We start from the raw sequence: 17104 nt of genomic DNA, 5'->3' as shown, positions 1-17104 counted from the left end.
CACTATGTATTCTCCACATGTGCTTACTCTCTCCAGTGATAACATATTTGTGGAAAAGTACATTTTAGATTTTTGGGGGGCAATTTTTGTAGCTATTTTTCTTACTCTGACATCTCAAAAAAAATCTTTACTTTGACCTAATTGTTTTTACTGATTCACCATAAGGGGGCTCATGAGCTACATTTTAGGTGTCAGCATCCACAAGATACCTTGAACCTAAGATAGCAGTTGTTCCCTGGAGATCCAATGTGCCATCTTCAAGTGACAAGTTGGAAAGATAGCCCAAAGAAGGTGCTATGTAAGCAAAATTCCTCCAAGTGATACTTATTTTAAAGAACAAATTATTTACAAAATTAGGCAACTTAATTTTCCTCATCTGCATTTAGGGAAAATGATGCTATGGGTGATGCGCCTAGATCTATAGCAAGCTGGTTTTACAGGCTCAAAGGACTATTCCTCAGAACTAAGGGAAACTTAGTATTATATGATTATAACTCATATTATTATCCTATCATATGAATAGAACCCAGTGTTGGATTACCTGTCTGTCATCCAAGGTCAGAGAAGTTAGTTCAGAGAACTTTAGGCATGGTAGATGGCTATCATGTAAAAATGAGTTTTTGGCTTTAGAAAAATCTAGCAAGAAATAGAGGGTACTAAGATCATCTCTCAACAGAGGAATCCCCCATATTTATGAAGTTGCTGATCCCTGAAGTGGTAAAAGGACAATCTGGGTTAGTGTTATAATTGCTTCAATATTTTCAAGATCTCCAACTTCTTTGGAGTGGTTCTTCTCTATACTAAGACAAGTTAAAACCTTTCTCTCCTTGAGTAGATAATCCTTGAACAGTGAGTCTGACCCCAAAAAATGTCATTACCTTATAGACAAATTGGTGATGGATGTTTATAAACTTGGCTAAATCGGTCTTTAGATGGCATCGCCATATCCAAAAACTCAGCCGTTGCGAGCTCTGGGTCATCTCCACACTATGATGAAGCATCAGAGAAGAACTTTTTTTTTTGTAAAAAATTGGTATTATTGTTACATTATGGCCTCTACCTGTGATTTCTTCAATATAAGTAATTTACAAGATGGAAAATCCTGCCACTAATAGATTCATCTTGAATTTATAGTCTTAGAACACTGCCTGAGACACAGAGAGGTATAATAACGAGCTAGAGTTTATGTCGACCTTCAAGATTTGCAAAGTACTTTAGATATATTACCTCATTTTATGCTCACAATACTCTGGGAGGCAGGTGCTATTAGTATCCCCATTTTACAGATAAGGAAACTGAGGCAGTCAGAGGTTAAGTGACTTGCCCAGGATCACACAGCTAGTAAGTTTCTTTCTTTCTTTCTTTTTTTTTGCTAGTAAGTTTCTGAGGCCAGATCTTCCTTCCAGTATTCTATCCACTGTGCCACCCAGTTGCCCAGTCACAAAGCTAGTTGAGGCAGAACTTTCGCCCTCTTCTTCCAGATTTCCAGACCAGCCCTCTCTTCTCTATGCTATACTGACTCTCTTATATACACATAATAAAATGCAAATGAATTTGGTATGAATTACCCCTTATTATAATAATTGGTGTTCTAATTTATAATAGAATGTTTAACAACCTAATAATTATTATAATGTATTCTGAAAGAAATTCAAATAGGAATAGTATTTATTCAGAAGCTATATTTAGCTCATTTTAAGAGTGATAATATTGGACTTAAAGCTAAAGGGATCCATGTTGGGCATAAACGGCTTCATTGAAAAATGCTACATATGATAGAAATTAGTCTATGTTATTGGAATGTTTCAAATAAAGAATAGTTTTATATGTGACCACTGAATACCCTAGTGTTCTCACTGGACTTGGTTTCATTTTACATTTTTGTTGCACATGAATAGGCCATGAGTACAGAATAGTCAAAGGCTTTGTGATCATCAAAAAGGCAGTATATACGCCTGTGAAGGCAGAAATGAAAGCAGGGACCCAAACCTGGAGACAAAACCAGACCAGTGTCCAGGTTGAGCATCACATTGTGATAATCCACAAAAGTGGCTTAGTGTCTAGGCAGCTCCGGGACTAGGCAAATCACAAGAGACAAAGCCTAAGGCATGGCCAGATGAGTGCTTCAGCAGCTCAGACAGATTCATGCCTTTAAACTCAAAAAGGGCTTTTTGGAATTCTGGTTTTAGTAGCCCAACCCCTTTATTATTGCAGTTGTTATTCTTATTTAATGGACAAAAGAGGTGGAGGACACACGATCATGAAAATAAATGAAATGAGTTCATAAAATATAGGAGGGTGACATTTTGGATTGGAAAGCAAAACCCAATAATTTGCTGTATATAAGAAATACACATTTTCAGTGTTTTGATATATATAACAAAAATAAGGAGTAAGAAAATCCCATTTAAGGTATAAACAAATGCATTAAATATCCAGAAATAAACTTACCAGGACAAACGTAAGACATATATAGCTACAAAAAGAAATTAATTTATAGACTTTCAACTACTTAAATAATTAGAAAAATACTCAATTCACATGACTAACTTATACCAGTATAGTGAAAATAGAGATCTTATCTAAATTAGAGATTTAGCGCTATGCTAGTCAAATTACCAAAGGAATACATTAAATAGTATGGGGAAATATTAAAATTCATTTGGAAAAACTGAAAACAAAGAATACCTAAGAATATAATAAAAATATAAGCTACTGGGGAAAGGCATTTTACATTACATAAGAATTCTTGAAAAAAGTGGAAGACGATATGACAACAAAAGGAACGTAGGCCAATGTCCTACACCTTTACCACGATATTTTATAGATGGATAAATTATCTAAACATAAAAAGTCATACTTCAGAAAAATTAGAAGAGAATGGAAGACTATATGTTTCAAAATTATAGACAAAGGGAAAATTTGTAATAGGACTAAAAGAGATTTTGTAAAACAAATTAAACAATTTTGATTAGCTAAAGTTTAAAAGCTTCTGCACAAATAAAGGCACTGCATTTGAAAATGATATTGACTGGAGAAAAGAAACTTTGCCAAAATATCACTCAAAGTTGACAGCGAAAATTTAGTAAAAATATTAATATTGAGAGTCATTTCCCTTTAGGGAAGTAGTCAACACATGTTATCATTGTTGTTTTAATAACCCTCACCTTCTGTCTTAGTATCAGTTCCAAGGCAGAAGAGCAATAAGGGCTTAACTGGAGTTAAGTGACTTGTCCAAGATGGCACAACTAGGAAGGGTCTGAGGCCACATTTGAACCCAGGACCTCCTATTTTTCAGCCTGACTCTCAATCCACCAAGCCACTTAGCTGCCCAGGTCAATGTGCTTTAAAAAGCAGAATAAAAACTATCAACAACCACCCCAAAATGTTTAAAATCTATAATAATCTGAAAAATGCAAATTAAAACAATTCTGAAGTATCACTTCACATATGTCAAGCCAGCAAAGCTGATGAGAAAAACCTTGTTGGGAAGGCTATGGGACAGACAAGGTGGTTAATTCATTTCTGGTAGAACTGTGATGGTTTGAAGTATTCTCGAAAATAATTAGGAATAATAATAAGAAAAAGAAAAATTACTGAATTATCCATATAATATAAACCAAAGATTCCACTACTAGGAATACATTCCAAGAAAGTTACTGACAGAAAAAATAGACTTACATGAAGAAAATGGTCCAAATAGGTGCACGAAAGGGAAAAAATTTCTCACAAATAAAACTTCATGCAAATCATGGTATCTGACATACAAAATGGGTCACTGTGCTCCTTTATCTTCTTTATGCGTCTGGGTAGATGTCAGTTACACAGTTGCTTTGCTTATAACAGTTCCTTTAATAACAAAATGTCACCTGTCCAACTTGATCTTGTCACACTAACTGTTGGGTTAACCAGAATGCCTGGATTCAATGATGCCTACGACACTGGAATCGATTACGGACATCTCTAGATACCAGTCTTCTAGGAGCCAGGCATCCTCCCTTCACTGCCACCTTTACTTTCCCTGCCTACACCCCTTTCCCCCTCCCTTTTTGCTTCTTTCTTCTTCAGCATCTTCTCTTCCACCCTCCTCCCTCCATCCCCCCACCCACATACACTCTGACTTCCCCCACCTCCTTTATATTAAAGAGGAATCCTAAATAATTGCCTCCACCATTTTCCCTCTTGGAATAAGAGGCAAGTTGTTTCTTCACAGGAGCCAAACAGTAGGGAAGGAATTGTGTACAAGAACTGGGCACTTTGCAAAGGAGGCCTCTTTTGAAAATGGGGCTCTTAATATCCTACCAGAGCAATTAGCTTCAGCGTTCACATTAGCCCTAGCAGGAAACATTTCAAAATTATTTCTCATTTGCATTAATGAGCCTGTATTATAGAAACCCTGAGGTATTTTTTTATCTCACATGGAAGAGTATAATTAGACACAAATTGATGGTGCTACCCTTGGCCTGTTGTGAAACGAGACTTTCAAACGGATGATTCGGAATCTGTTTTCTGCTTGGCATTATGCTGAAAATGCATCTGCAAAGCACTGTAACTAATCTTCTCGAATCCTTGGTAACCAATCTGCACCCCATCCCATTTTCAGATATATAAACCATTATGGAAGCAGCCAGGTGAGATTCTTTTATAGCTTTCCCCAAACACTATTGAATACCTAATGACCTTAACATAATTCTCTTCATTAGAGTTCTTGCAGCTAATCTACTTGGTCTTGGGGAAGAGATAGTTTAACCAAATGAGTTTAGGGGGGAGGGTAATCTACAATAAAAAAAAAAACCTTTGTTTTAGGGATGATGCTGGCGAATGGTTCTCTTAAAACACTGTCAGTTCTATTTGGTGGATCAATAATTTAGTTTATACTGTGTATTATTATTTATCCTCTTATGAGAATTTTCTTTCCACATTTTCCAGGGAATGAAAAGAAAACTGTCTTGTAACAATGAATGGGCCTTTATTTCTGAAGGCTGGGGAAGTAAAGGAAAAGGCCCAGAGGAAAAACTCTATAAAACCTATCCTTACCCATGGCACCTGGAGGAATAAGGAAGATTCAAGTCCCAGAATGACACATAAAGTTACAAGATAAGATTTCAAATCAAGCTATGCTCCCAAAGTTAGACGCCTAAGGACTCTTCCCTTCCTAATAAGCAGAAGGTGGGCAGAAGACAATATTCCTGCCCACAACTCATTTCCAGATTACCAGGGGACTATGTTACTCCTCTGCCTGGGGCAACACTTCATCAAGAGAGGCAGCTGCTTCCCAGAAGGCCCCATCCCTGCCTATTCCTTATCTAAGGACCAACCAACTGAGGCCTTAGTTCCTTCCCTTCCCTTCCTCTTCCTTGGACAGAAAAGCACCACGAGGTAGAAACATGTTTCACTCCATGTTGACACCTTGGGACAAAGAGCTCCTTGCTCTCATGCAGGCTATATCTCTGGGTATGTGATAATTTGCCTACCATCATAGCAAACTTCTTATACCAAGCTACAACATGGTTAAGCTATTCAAATAACATGACATGAGGAATCAGTGCCTGAGAAATGAGAGCAAATGGCATTATCCTGAGAGCTGAGTTCCACAGTGCCATGCAAGGAGTTTTGTGATTCCTGGAATGATTTATTCTCATGTAGAAAAAGCCCTAAAAGAGATCCATCAACTGATGTCATTAGGGGCTTCAAAGCACTGTTCTCAGGGAGCATCCTCCATATCCATCAGCTGATGCTTTATAAGGCAATGAGTGGCCTCCTGTGGTAGGAACAATATCTATCACCTAGGTGGGGCTAATTTTTCCTTAAAAAGCATCAAAATTGATCTCAATACTTAATTGGCTGAGGAAACTAACACTCGTCCAATCGCATAGTTTCATAGTCTCAATACAAAAAACAGTTTAATGGAGAGGCAGAAGTAGCTGTTCCTCAGGCTTGACTGGCAAACCAACATGGCCAATCCAGAAGCAGAGAAGCTAAGCTTTACTGAATCAATACCGTATCCTTGCTGAGTAGCCCTCCCATGGAATTAATAAGTAAAGCTTCTTTTGGCCCCTGTTAGTCTATAATTGTCTCTTTTCATTCCAACTCCAAAGATAGAAGGGCAGGCTTGATCCAAATCAGGTGGTAGAGGATTCGAATGGTCTTGCTGAATTTGGGGTAAGGCAGTGCTAAGGACAGTAAGCCTCAGATGGCCTCTTTGTTTCTGGTGGTGTTTTTGGCTCTGCTGGCCCCATACCACAGCCTGTGGGGCATTAGAAAATGAGATGTCTGTGGGCAATTCAGCAACTAGAGATAGATATAAATGTGCTCCATCATTAAAAACTGTGCTCTGAAGAGAATAAATGCTTTAATTATACTATGTGTGGAATTAGCATAATTTTTGTATGTGGAGATGTCAGTGATCATCAGGCCCACCAGCTGTAGAAGGCCTTTGTTCTCCCTAAAGACTGTAATTTTGGGGTTGTCTAAGACCATATCCAATTCATTGCCAAATTTTGCAGTGTCTACCTTCACAACATCTCCCACATTCATCTCCGTTTTCTCTATTCATACGGCCACCACTCCATGTTGCCTGGACTATCACAATAGTCTCCTAATTGGTTTTTTGCCTCAAATCTCTCCCCACTCCAATCTATCCTCCACAGAGCTGCCAAAATGTTTTACCTAAGGCAGCAGGGCTCCCCAGATCACTACCATACCCAATAAACTACAGTGGCCCCCATTATCTCCAAGATTCAATATCATATCCTCTGTTTAGTACGTCTAACTATATAACTTGGCATCTTCTTACCTTTCCTATTTTATTATGCTTTTCCCCCTCCACACATTTTCCATACCTGCTTGCTGCTTTTGACACCTGAGCCTTAGCACTAGCTATTCAGCAGGCCTGGAATACCCTCTCCCTCACTCCTGCCTCTAGTTTCCCTGGCTGCCTTCAAGACTTAGCCCAAATCCAACTGTTTTTAGGACTTTCCAGTGCTCCCACGAACTAGTAGTGCCTTCCCCTCTGAGACTGCCTTCCATCTACCCTGCATATATCTTGTATGTACCTAGTTAATCACAAATTCCTTCCTCTAGTCAGACCCCCCCCCCAGCACTTAATACAGTATCTGGCAAAAGGCAAGCACTTACTAAATAATTAGTGATTGACTGGGATTTTTCCCTTGACCTTGCCCATTGCCCATTCTTTTTCCCCTCAAGCCTAACAAGCAAGCAGAGGACAAAGAAGAAGGGAATAAATACAATGGCTTTTCAACTTCTGATAGAGGTCAGCAGGTTTTTCTTTATCTCTTGATCTCTCTTTATTCCAGGAGTTAGGAAGTCTGCTTAGCTTCATGCCAACGTTGGCTCAACTGGGTTCAAGAGACACAATCTATTGCCATCCCCTTTTATGGAATAATTGTGCATTGCTATTTTTAGGGTTATTGTTACAAATTCAAATTTTATTATTAATGGAGTTATTTTGAGAGGGTGTGTGTGTGTGTGTGTGTGTGTGTGTGTTTGTACAGAATAAGAAGTCAAAAGATTTTTTTGTGATAGCAAAAAACCAGAAACAAAATAAATGCGTATCAACTAGAGAATGGCTAAATTAACTGGAGTACATGGAACACAACAGAATGTCACTATGCTATAAGAAATGACTAACATGACAAAGATGGAGAAGCATGGGAATACTGACGTGAACTGATACAAAGTGAAGTAAGCAGAGACAAGAAACCATAAACACAGCGACCACCTCAATGCAAATGGAAACAACCACCACCATAAAACAATGAAAGTTGGTTGTTAGAAAATTTTAAAGCACAAGCTTGGTTCCAATTGTTTTTAAGTATTGCCAAGTTGTGGTCATTATTTTTGCTTCCTCATCTTCAAATTTCATCTCTCTCACTTACCATAGGCAAGGCAGTAAAAGAAGGGACATCATCATTGGAATATACAGCAGATCACCTGGACATGGTTTGGAGTTCAAGAAACAAATCACAGTCCTTATGTATAGCCATAGTACAGTAACGAAAAGGTCAGGAAATTGATTTCATTGACATAGGGAACGCCAAGATGAGGAAGCTCCCTCTACCAAGCAGGATGGCATCTTCAAGTCTTACAGACTTACTGACAGGGTAAGTTACCTGCCCAGGATCACCCTGTCAGTGAGTATCAAGGACAGAACTTGAACCCAGCTCGCTGGATCTCTTCCTCACTAAGCTGCCTCTCACAATAAAAATGGTGGACTCCAATTATCTAGAAGTTGGCTAAAACTTCCTTTTCTTTTCTCTCTGACTCTGTCTCTCTCACTCACCCTCCCAAAGCAAGCCACTTCATAATTTCTTGATCATTTCATACTTCAAAAGTTGAAGGGGAGAATGCCTGCCCTTTGACCCAGCCATACCATTGTTGGGTTTGTACCCCAAAGAGATCATAGATAAACAGACATGTACAAAAATATTTATAGCTGCGCTTTTTGTGGTGGCAAAAAACTGGAAAAGGAGGGTATGTCCTTCAATTGGGGAATGGCTGAACAAACTGTGGTATATGCGGGTGATGGAATACTATTGTGCTAAAAGGAATAATAAACTGGAGGAGTTCCAGGCGAACTGGAGAGACCTCAGGGAACTGATGCAGAGCGAAAGGAGCAGAGCCAAAAGAACATTGTACACAGAGACTGATATACTGTGGTAAAATTGAATGTAATGGGCTTCTGTACCAGCAGCAATGCAATGACCCAGGACAATTCTGAGGGATTTATGGTAAAGAATGCTACCCACATTCAGAGGAAGGACTGCAGGAGAGGAAACATATAAGAAAAGCAACTGCTTGAACGCATGGGTCGGGGCGGACATGATTGAGGGTGTGGACTCGAAACTACCACACCAATGCAACCACCAACAATTGGGAAATTGGTCTTGATCAAGGACATATGACAAAACCAGTGGAAAAGTGCATCGGCCATGGGTGGGGGGAGTGCGGGGGGTGAAGGGGAAAGTAGGAGCATGAAACATGTAACCATGTTAAAAATGATTATTAATAAATGTTAAAAAAAAAGTTGAAGGGAACAACAGGGGAAGTTGCTCTTTCAGATCTGACTCTCTTCCTCAGAGAGAATCTGGTAGCTGGTGAGAAAACTGGGGAAATGACCACTTTATCCTAGAACACAGAGTCTTAAATGTACTCTAGATGATCAGAGTATTTTAAAAAAGGATAGGGAGGAGTTCACGGTTTGAAATTTGAAAGGGGAAATCGGCCCAGGAGTGATATGAAGTCCTTGATTATGAAATTCTGAATACATAAAGAGAAATACTTCCATTGAGAAGGAAAAAGAGGCATTGTCTAAAGACAGCAGCATAGACTCACCGATAACTCACTGGCCAATTTAAATATTAAAGACATATACAGAAGGTGGAAACAACGGCATAGTGTAGAATGACTATAAAATAGTGGAAAAGTTCTAAAAGAATCATGTCAGGTAACAAAAACATAGAAACTGAATAACAGAAATTTATAATGGCCAATCTTGGCCACAGAGTGTGTATATATATGTACATACACACACACACACACACACACACACACACACACATACCCATAGTTCTTCATATATATAATGTTGGACTTGCGTGATGTGTTGGTCAGTTTTGCTGAATGGTGTTTTCCCCCTCTTTTTTATGCTTTTGTTATAAGGAATGGCCCTCTAGGAGGAGTGCGGATATTTTGGGAAATTGCGGGAATGTAAAAAGATAAGATATCACTAAATTTTAAAAAATAATGCTAAGAGAACTGAAGCTGAGAATGAGTTGAAGGCTGGCAAAAAAGTTAAGACTAAAGAAAGTTACTTTAAAAAATCTATATTGGCATTTTCCCCTCACACGTTAATTAATCAGTACTTTTAAGTACCTACAACATGCTAGGCACTGTGCTAAGTAAGCACTGAGGATACAATAAGAAGCAAAAGACATTTTCTATCCGCAAAGAACTCACATTCTGTTGGAGGAAACAACGAGCAAAGAAATTTATACCCAAAACACCCCTACTACATACAGGATGGCCTACTTTATTTATTTAATTATTTTTTGAGATTGGGTCTCCCTCTCTCTTCCAGGCTAGGAGAACAGTAGACAATTCCAATACTGAACTGCATAGAAACTTTAACAAAGCACTTGTTTTTCCAACCTGCTTCATTTTGCCCTTCTTCAGGCAGCCTGGCTCACCCACTTTGCTGCCAAACTTAGTATGGACCCCAGTTGCTTTTTTTTTTTAATTTTTTTTTAATTTTAAACCCTTAACTTCTGTGTATTGACTTATAGGTGGAAGAGTGGTAAGGGTAGGCAATGGGGGTCAAGTGACTTGCCCAAGGTCACACAGCTGGGAAGTGTCTGAGGCCAGATTTGAACCTAGGACCTCCCGTCTCTAGGCCTGGCTCTCAATCCACTGAGCTACCCAGCTGCCCCCCCCCAGTTGCTTTTAGTCTTCTTACAGGTCAAAACTACTGAACTCAAGCAACCCACCAGCCTTAGCTTCAGTCTCCCAGCATCCGAAACTAGTGGTTAGTAAACCACAAAGCTCACTTACATTTAAAATTTTGTGCCAGAACGGCCTGGAGAGAACTTATTCTAAGATTTACAAATATATCATCAACATTATTGAAAGACATATTATGCCACAATCCCTCCCCTGCTCCTTAATGTCTGACTGATCAGAATTGTAGGCAGAAGAAACAATAAAAATGAGATCGTGAGTTATAAGATTGAAGTCCCATAGAGCACTTGCAAAATCATTTTTCACAAGCAAATTCTTTAATAACATTTCAAATTCGAAACTGTGGCTCACAGTTTCAAACAATGCAATATTTCTTTTCTTTCTTTTTTTGGGGGGAAGAGCAGGATTAAGAAAGGTGGGATGTAGGTAAGTACTTCAGGTTATGAAAATAAAGTAAAAAGTTTCTAGGGGCTATATCTTTAGGAAGAATAATGCAATTGATAAGGGAGAATATATTATCTGTTATCTACAGCTAAGCCTATAGTTTTTTTTAAACCCCTACCTTCTATCTTAAAATCAATACTGTGTATTGGTTCCAAGGCAGAAGAGCAGTAAAGACTAGGCAATGGGGGTTAAGTGACTTGCCCAGGGTCACACAACTAGGAAGTGTCTGAAGCCAAATTTGAACCTAGGACCTTCCCTCTTTGGGTCTGGCTCTCAATCTACTGAGCTACCCAGCCTATCATTCTGAAAGTTATCTTCCACTGAAGGTATAAAATTATAGTTGTTTTGTTTTTTACAAAGGCTTAAAATTTTTTTTACTTCTACATTACCTTGTATCCTATAAGCAATAGACAAATGTGCAAAGTTCTTAAGTCTTGAGGAGGAGCGATCTGCAAATATTCTCACAAGAAACCTTACTTTGCTTGGCTTTCTTGTTCTTTGCTCATGATCAGCAAACGGAGAGTCAGGATTCACTGATCTCCCACGAATACACTCTGTAAAATGAGCCAGTCTCCAAGGTCCTTCCCAGCCCAAACATTCTCTATTTATCTATGATGGTCAACGTAGTTTTTCAGTGATTACTTAGTTATAAACTTGTCAACAAACAAAATCAAATAAATATATGATATAAAGATTGAACCAAATGAATTATCAAGCAACAAACAAGCAAATAAAATGCTTTTCTTTTTTGTTCCCTTTTAGATGTGCCTGTGGGGTAGCTAGATGATACTGTGGTGGATAAAGCACTGGTACTGGAATCAAGAAGACTACTCTTCCTGAGTTCCAAACTGGACTCTGACACTTACTAGCTATATGACTATGGATGGGCAAGTCACTTAAGCCTGTATGCCTCAATTTTCTCATCTGCAAAATGAGGTGAACACAGAAATGACCAATCTTTCCAGCATCTCTGCTAAGAAAACTAAAAATGGGGTTGCAAAGAGTTGGACACAACTGAAAAATGAATGAACAACAAAAGATGTGCCTGTTTTCAATCTTTTTTTTTCTTGTTTTTAAATCAACTGTGGCTGGAGTCGTACACATAGTTATTATTCTGCTGATACCACTTTGCTACAGTATATATAGGTATTTGCATACTTCTGTATGTGTTTCAAATTGATTTTTTATGACACTAATATTTTCTTACATGAATACACCTTAATTTACTCCGTCATTTCCCAATTGTTTGATATATGGGTTATTTCCATCTTTTCTATTACAAGTAGAGCAATTATGAATATTTTTATATCAACATATCCTTTTTCCTTTCATTATACAGTGATGTAGATATAGAGTTCTAGTAACATAATTGCTGGGTCAAAAAAAAATGGTCTGTATTGTGACTCACTACATATTTCCATATTATTCTCCAAGATGTTTGCATCAGTCTGTAATTGCACCAACAACTCTGCCAATACTGAACCTTATAATTTGAAGAAGAAGGGTATTTTTCTCATTCCAGTGGGCATAATATGGCATCTTAAGATTGCTATGATTTTTATTTCTCAGATTATTAGAAAATGTAAGCATCTCTTCGTTGGTTGTTAGCAATCTATATTTTCTCTTTCATACATTAGGAAAAAAAATTTAAAACTTTACTTTCTGTCTTAGAATTGTTACAAAATATTAGTCACAAGGCAGAAGAGTGATAAGGACTAAGCATTTGGGGGTAAGTGACTTGCCCGAGGTCACACAGCTGGAACCTAGGACCTCCTGTCTCTAGGCCTGACTCTCTATCGACTTTTGACCAGAACTACATGAAGAAAAAGATTTTATTAGTCACACAGATATACTTATAGATTAAAGATGTCAGACCTTCATATATTTAGTACAAATTAACCCATTACATATATTTGCTTCAAAAAAAGCACCCTAACAACTTATGTGAAAGAATGCTATCCACATCGAGGGAAAGAACCACGGGAATAGAAATCCAGAAGAAAAACATGATGTATTACTTGTTTGTATGGGTATAGGATTTGGGGTTTTGGTTTTAAAAGACTACTCTATTGCAAAAATGAATAATATGGAAATAGGTTTTGAGTAATAATACAAGTATAATCCAGTGAAATTGCTTGTCAACTCTGGGAAGGGGGCAGAGAGAGGGGAAGGAGAGAACATGAATCATGAAATCATGGGAAATTTTTTAAATTAAATTTAAAATTAAAAAAATAAAACAAAAAATTTATTGAAGATCCTACCAAAAAAATCACCCTAACAACTATTGATCCCAAATGATCAATGATTTTACATATATTTCCTCCCCCCATACACACTTTCTAAGCCCTAATCCTAAAGCTTTTTAAAAACTCATCCATCTTTCTTTTTCCTGAAAAATAAACCTCATTTCAAATTTTTGCTTTCTGTAACAAACTAGCCTAGCAACCAGAGTTGCATTCATTTCAAATGAAGAGTGTGTAGTGCCTTGCACCAAGTAGATGCTTAGTAAAAGTCTATTTAATTGGAATGAATTGATTTGAACTTCCTGCTCTGTCTTCCAGTCTTTGAATATTCTCCTTGCAGCATACATCATTGGACAGCTAATCATACCACAAAATCGTAGGTGAAGTAAGGGGTAGAGCTGATTGTTTTGTCTAAAGCATTAACTTAGCAGATGGACATAAATAAAAGGATAGTCAGGGAAAAGGTTTTTAACACTTTCATTTCAGCCTTGTCCACTGCCTAGCCAGGGTTAATGAACCAATTGTACATGGAATCGCTTTAGTTATGTAAATTGCATGCATAATCAATGTAATCAGGTGTGCCAGATGAGCTGATTCTATTTTTAACAGCCCCAAATGTCAGAGACCAGTGTGGGATCTGGAGCTATACATTATAGCAATAAAGACCAAGCCACGAGAAAAGCTAGACACTTGGTAACGTAAGATTCTCTACTACCCGAGCGAATTCCATACAAGGTGTCCCAAAGTTTTAAAGTGCAGTTGTAAGCTTCAATAATTTCAACCGATCGCTAAACATTTATTAAGCACCGACTATATGCCAGATACATATTGTGTTCAGTGCTAGAAAGGTCAGAGTGGATTAAATTGATGCGAAAACGCTATTATAATTTTACTTTGAAATAAAAATGTTCATCCTATATAAACGATAAAAACAATAATACATGGTGTCTGGTCCAGTAGTCCTTGAAGTATTCTTAAATACTGGACCCTGGAGTATTAAAGCTTCACTATGATTTTAGGAATACCCTGTATATGCCTGAAGAGGGAGGGTCTGTCTCCAGTTGTGAATAAAGAAAAGCATTTTAAAATGTCTGCCAGTCCTTTATTTCCCAGCAGGGAAGCAGGTTTAGCCATTAAATTTCATCAAAACTTTCAACTGCTGACCTTTATAATCACACCATAAGTCTTTTGTAAACTGACATGAGTTAACCTTAGGCAGAAGTAGACCAGAATACTAATTCTGTGACACCGTGACCACCCTGTTGAGAGAACCATAGTAATTGCTAAAAGAAAACACATCAGAGATTTAGGCGATGGGATTATAGCTTGGTTGTTTGTTGGACTCATTACTGTTGGGCCTCAGTGGTCAAATCACTGAGAGGTCGCAGTGCAGAACTGGCTCTTTTCTGTTCCCCTTTAGCATGTTGTTATCTTTTCCAAATTAAGTGCAGTCGCTCCAGGTGACAATTTGTTCGCAGAGCATCCTCGGGAAACTGGGGGCCTTCTGCAGGCCCATAAAGGGAGCTGAAGATAATTAAATGTGATCATTCAGGTTTACTTTTACAAGTGAAGTATAGGAGAGAGTTCAATTAAAAGCAAGGCTCCCTAAGGCCTTTCCATTGTTTGAAAATAGCCCAGTTACTGGCCTACTGTGAGCCAAGATGGCCCTGTAGGAGGTACAGTAAGTGTTACATTCCCAACACTGTACCCAGTACTACTGTTTTAGGAAGTTGGTGGTCAAGTGTCATTAAGTTCTCTAATACAGACCAAGTTTGAGATCCCTAGGCTTACTAGACTGCTTGTTTCCGACACAATTGGCAGCATCCCATAAGGAGCTAAGCTTTGTTTTCTTAACTCAAGAGCCATCTCTGCTCACAAATCAGACCTTAGGGCTATTCTCTGCCATGGGAATTGGCCTTTCAATATAAAAAGAGATATTGTTTCAATAATGAGAAATTCCAATTGATGGTGTGTCTGGTTTTCCCCATAGGCACTTTCCCTTTCTCTAAATGCGCAGAGAAAAGCATTTTCTAGAGCCCAGAGGGAAGGCTGAACTATTCTGAATGATATCCCACTATAGCGGGCCATATGCATTTGGTACTAATTGTTGATATTATTCAAGAAAAGATTAAGTAAAGAAAATGATGAGCGAACCATATTGTGAAATGATCTACTATGAAAGATTTGGCTACTCTCAGTAATATAATGACCCGGGACAATTCTGAGGGACTTGTGACGAAGAATGTTCTCCACCTCCACAGAAAGAACTGTTGGAGTCAGAATGCAGATCAAAGCAGATGGTTTTTCACTTCAGTTTATTTTGGTTTTTATTTGGGGGTTTTGGTTTTATATGAGTATTTTCTTACAAAAATGAATAATATGGAAATTTATAACAGATATAACCCAGATGGAATTGCTTATCAGCTTCGAGAGGCAGGAGGAAGGGAGACAATTTGGATCTTATGTGGGAAAATGTTATTACATCTAATTAGTAAAATAAGGTATCTTTACCAAAAAACAGTCACATATAAGAGCCTGTCTACAGGAATATTGTCTCATTAGCTACTTGCTTATTTTCCAAGAAACTTCTTTTTTCATTTGAAAATTTGGAATTTTCACCTTGTTCCTAAAATTATACTGTAAAATATAAGATAAAATAAAGATAAAAAAGTGGTGAGTGGGAGAGATCACTGCTAATGATCCTCAGGCTGACTTGACTGACAACCCCGCCCTCAGGAATGACACAGACATTCAAGACACCTTGTCAAACCAAGCAGGGAGGCAAACTGGGATGACAGCAGATGCAATATTTCTATTTTGTGAGTAAACAAAGGCAACATACTCTGATGAAAGATCCTGGAGGTAATAAGCAGCTACTGGAGCTTATAAAATAGGGAGGAAACTTGGGCAACCTCAAACTTTAGGAAAATCATTTTGGCAGCTGAGTAAAAGAGGAGGATCTGGAGCGAGGATCCTTTAAATTGCCTACTTTGGATTTTCCATGCTGTGGTAGCGAACTCAAAACTATGCCCTCAGCTCTCTTCTTTGGATTTAGTCATCCTCCAGTGTCCTAATGTGATATGTAAGTGACCCTGGTTGGCATATGGCTATGCCAACGGGCCACAACCTCTGAGAGTAGGCTCTGCCATGCTGGAAAGGCTATTAGTATGAACCAGCAACACTAGAATATCTCCTTTTGGAAAGCAGTTTACATAAGAATATATAAAGAATAAATAAAGAGATCCCCAGCAGGCTGGCCACTTGACGATGGATTCTTTGACCAATCTGTGAAATGAAGAAAAGGATAAAATGACCTGAATCTCATGTAGCTTCTTCTAATTCTTCTCTAATGGTGGCAGACTAGCAGAAAAGGGGGCAAAAGGTACCAAGATTTAGCTTGGAATTAGAAATGTAGGATCCTTGTCCTATGACCAAAGAATGGCCATACTGTTGGATGAATAGAATCATATATATCTTAATGTCCTTAGTAAAAATTAAAACAGAAACAATCAATCAACAATAACTTATTGAGTAATTTCTATATGTCAGGCACTTCATAAGGAACCAGGGAATATGGGTACAAAAATAAAAGTCCCTGTCTTGAAGGAGATTAGATTCTATCAAAGTCAACATAATCAACATATAAGTGTTTATGCAAAAAGATAAGGCTAGAAAGACAGGCTGGAATTTGGTCATTAGAGACTTTAAATGGAAAACTGAGGAGTTTATATTTGATTCCAGAGGTTAAGAAGAAGTTACTAAAATTTACTGAGCAAGGGAAGGATGAGGTCAGACCTGTTCTTCACAAGTGTTACTTTGGGAAATATGGAGAGGATGGAATGGAAAGGTGAACGACCTAAGGGAGGCTAATTCAGAGGCTTCTAAAACAATCCAGATAAAATGGGATGAGGGCCTGAACTAAGACAGCAGCCATGTCAGTG

This window comes from Gracilinanus agilis, chromosome X (assembly GCF_016433145.1).
Source record: "Gracilinanus agilis isolate LMUSP501 chromosome X, AgileGrace, whole genome shotgun sequence".
NCBI classification, from domain to species: Eukaryota; Metazoa; Chordata; class Mammalia; order Didelphimorphia; family Didelphidae; genus Gracilinanus; species Gracilinanus agilis.
This window is presented reverse-complemented; position numbering follows the sequence as displayed.